Genomic DNA, 4580 nt, shown 5'->3' with positions numbered 1-4580 from the left:
GAAGTATAACTATGATATGTTCATAGTTAGTGTGACAACCACTTTAGAGATGTTTGCAAATGTGTCTCATATTTGGTTTCCAAGAGTTCATTAAACTCACCACATTAAAATAAAACTTGTATTCTCCTACCTGTCAACTGAACAAGCAGCATCAGAAAAGAAAATATTATAATCTATCTGATCTGATGCATCGTGCTTCTCTCTCGGTCTCACACTCTCAACTGTCAAAGTCTGTTACGCGCTGTGTCTTAAACATGAATATAGCATCTACTTCCTGTGATAATGATGGAGTCACTTCCTAATAATGACTTCATCTCCTTCTTCGGCTGTTGAAGTGATGTGTAATATTAGCTTTTAGTTCGTCTGTGGCAATCCCCTAACCAGAGGTTAAATTGGGCCGGAGCGCACCGGAGCGCAGCTCCCCTTCCTCAGGTCCACAACACACCCTGCCAGAGCTCAGTTCCATCTCCTTCAGCATCAAACATTTTTCCGGGGGTTCAGCCCTGAATGTTTTGAGTGTAATCCCAAATGTATTTTGAAAAGTTGACTGACAAATATGAAACCGGACGTCGCTTAGTGTCCAGTCTCGCTGAAAAATGCTGCAGGTTTATGGACGCGCTCTGCTGTGGACATGCTGCGGCAAATGTGTCGCATTTGAGCTCCATGTATTTCTGCCATAAGTTTCGGGTTTCCACCTCTGATGTAGAGCAGCGTACAGCCACTTCCCTAAACGTCTCAAACGGGGCTCTGTGTTTCAAACGGGGCTCTGTGTCCGTCAGAAGGTCTGAGATCTACCGTATCAGCAGAGAAATCATGTAATGTACAGCAGAGTTACATAAAGTTATCTGCTTTAGATGAAGTTAAGGTTCTGGACTGACTCAAAGGGGGGGCTTCTTAATATGAGATCAGATCAAGACTTGAGTATCTTTGTCCAGCTCAGACTAAAATAGAAACAGCTTGGCACAGAAAACACATTCAGTCATCCATCAACATATCATTTTGGTATCTACTCATGTAATATATGATGAGATGATGTTTAACAGCAGAGGACTCTGTGGTGAGTTGATGTTGTTGATCACTGGAGTCAGACAGAGGTAGAAGGCTCTGCAGCGTTTTCATAGGTCACTGTACCTTCATCTTCATCATACTGCTCCTGTGAAAACGGAGCAAATAAATGTCTGATTCAACACAGATCTTGCTCTGTAAGGTTATAATTGTATAAACATTTAAATGTTCACTGTTTAAACTCACATTGTTTTCTTCCATCTGTGTTCTCTTCCCTTAAAAGACAAATAAGAGTCGACTTCAGCTTCCACAATAAAAATGCAGGTTTATCCAACTTTTTCAAAATAAAAGTTTAATCTGTGAATGTTCTCACCTTTAGCTCTTGCCCATATGTTGACCACCACAACACTTGTTATGAGTGATGCTAAACCCAGAGACATGACGATGATCCTCGACCAGTCTGAAACAGGAAGTTAGAAATGTTAAATATAGTCAGAGGTGTTATGATGACGAGCTACTTGTTAGCGTGTTCTTGTGCTGTCTCTATATCTCTAATATCTGAATGAACAAAGTGTCTTTTGCCTGCATGTCTTTCTAAATGTAAATGTAGTTCTGTTCTGTTCAGTCACTACCTTCTGGGTTTCTTCCATCATTGTTGTTTTGAGATGTCGTGTTGTTTGTCTCTTCTGATGTCCGCTTATTTCCTGTTGTCATTGGTGATTTATTCATAGTAGTTGTTGCGTCATCACCTTAACAAATGCAAAACAAAACTGTTCAATTAGAAAAATATGTATCCACAAAGTGATTTTAAACCGCTCATCATATTCTCACGAGAGGCCTGTACTATGAGGCAAGATTCGACGTTTATGAGGTAACTTCAGGTTTAACCCAGGGTTTTCTGTACTACGATGGGGGATCGCTTGTTACCGGGTTCAATCACCGTGGAAACTTATGCTGAACACCTAACCTGGTCGGGAGCAGGTTATGTTGGAGATCAGAGATCAACCGGTGTAAAAGCACCGCCTACTGACCAATCAATACTCGATTGATAACGGCGTCACCGTTCTTAGAAGATCTGGAGCTTGTGGGCGGGGAGAGAGAGAGAGAGAGAGGGGGAGAGAGGGGTGCGCTCATAAAAGTTAAAACATTTAGAGACCAACAACCCTGTTAACATCCCCTGATGGGTATTTTTATGAAAAATATAGATTTTTAGTGGATGGAATTACGTATAGGCTATTTGCCGGTTTGTTGAGCCGTGTGTTGCCAATGCTGCCAGGGTTTCAACTGAAATAACAGGCTTAAGCAATGACAGTTTATGGAAAGGGACAAGTGTAATTATGGTGAGATCTTGCTCTGGTAGAGGTTTGCGATTGGTCATGCTGTGCAAACACCATCTCTTTTATGTGAACGCGCGTGCCGCTGGGAAACCCTGGGTTGATTGAACTAGTTGTTAAACACCGTCGTGACACAGGTTATATAAGACCGCGGTACAGGCCTCTGGTCGGGAGCAGGTTATGTTGGAGATTAGAGATCAACTGATGTAAAAGCACCGCCTACTGACCAATCACTACTCGATTGATAACGGCGTCACCGTTCTTAGAAGATCTGGAGCTCGTGGGCGGGAGAGAGAGAGAGAGAGAGAGAGAGAGAGAGAGAGAGAGAGAGAGAGAGAGAGAGAGAGAGAGAGAGGTACGCTCATAAAAGTTAAAACATTTAGAGACCGACAACCCCGTTAACATTCCCTGATGGGTATCTTTATGAAATAAATAGATTTTCAGCACAGAGAATTACATATCGGCTATTTGTCGGCTTCTTGAGCCGTGTGTTGCCAATGCCACACATCAGTTTGAATTATGTTTTGATATTTTTTATTTGCTCTCATGCTCGCTTACCACTGCCAGGGTTGCAACTGAATTAAAAGGTTAAAGCAACGACAGTTCATGGAAATATACAATGACTGAGGAAGCCTAGTGACGAGTCCATAGCAACCAGTGTTGAATTACCCAGTGTGCTTTGCTGAATGGTCTCAAAGTTTTATTGTTTTATTTCATGTGAATACTAGTTTACTAGAGGAGTAACTTAGTATTTGAAGTAACACAGGAAGTCTGCATTTAGTTTCCATGCTTATTGTGTTTCCACAACAATGTTAGTGAGTAAATCTACTGAAATGGCCCCCACACCATAACAGAGGAGCGTGGTACGTCAGATCAGAATGCAGCCGTTTAGCCACCTATGTTATGGCTGTAAAAAAAAAAACAATGGAAATCTGTATAGCTTTGACAAGCGCAAATCCAAAATGTATTGCTGATGAATGCAGCGTCAGGTCTAATTTGACTAAACATCCCAAAACTCCTCCGGTGGCCTCTTAAATAAATAACGAACAGTCCCTAATCATATTTATTGTAATGTTTCAGTATTTTTTTCTAGTAAAACAGTTTGAAAAGAATACGATGTACATAATCACTGGTAACAACAGACAGATAAACCACTGAGTCTTCATATTGTTCTCCTGATCTGAACTGTCTGCAGATGTAGCCACCAACATCTTCATCTGTGACCTTCTTTATAACCATAGAACAGTTCTCTGTAACACTCAGTCTGTCTGATTTAGCTTTGACTCCTTTTTGAATCTGCTGTTGTTCAAACAGTGTTACTGTGTTTCTTCTATCCCAGAACAACCAGTCAGTACTGTAATGCTGATCATATGTCACAACACCAGACAAAGTGACTTCATCTCCAACTCTGACAGTGGAGTAGAAATAGAATAGAATAGAAACAGACACTGCTGTTGATAAAAAGAGAGATATATGATAAACAGAAACATGAATATGACTGTTATGTTCATAGTTGGCTTGACGATCATTTTAGATAAGTCTGCAAATGTGTCTCATGTTTGTTTTCCAAGAGTTCATTGAACTCACCATGTTACAACAAAACTTGTATTCTCTTACCTGTAAACTGAAGCATCAGAAATGAAGACATTATAATCCATCTGATCCATCGTGCTTCTCTCTCATCTCACCCTCTCAACTGTCAAAGTCTCTGATGCGCTGCTTCTTAGTCCGATGTTATTGCATTTACCTCTCTGCCTGCCCGCCGTAGAATCCTTCTAGGGTGGAAATCCACCACACCTCCATCCCCGTTGGCTGTTGGATGTTATGCTTTTTCTTAAGTTAGAAAAAATTAAATTTACACTGAGAGGGTCAATGAATAACTTTTACTTGAGATGGCCACCCATCATTACCTACTTTCAGAAAAGGAAATTTTTTTTTTTATACTGATACACTTTATTCCTTTATTTCCTGTGGATTTCCATCAATAAACAGATTTCTTTAAAAAATGAAATGAATATAGCATCTACTTCATATGGTCACTTCCTCATACTTACTCCACCTCCCCTCTCTGTTAGAAGTGTTAAATTCATTGGGTGGTATTAGCTTTAATCTCTCTGACTTTCGTGTGGATTTAAAAAGAGTAAAAAGCATTTTAAGTTTTAAGTTTGATGCATTTGGCTATTTTTAATCCACAGTAGTTTACAGTGAAAGTAATAGTATGCAAGGTCTTAATCAGCAACA

The sequence above is a fragment of the Perca flavescens genome, chromosome 18 (genome assembly GCF_004354835.1).
Source record: "Perca flavescens isolate YP-PL-M2 chromosome 18, PFLA_1.0, whole genome shotgun sequence".
NCBI lineage: Eukaryota > Metazoa > Chordata > Actinopteri > Perciformes > Percidae > Perca > Perca flavescens.
The sequence above is the reverse complement of the archived record's forward strand: the minus strand, read 5'-3'. Positions refer to the sequence as shown.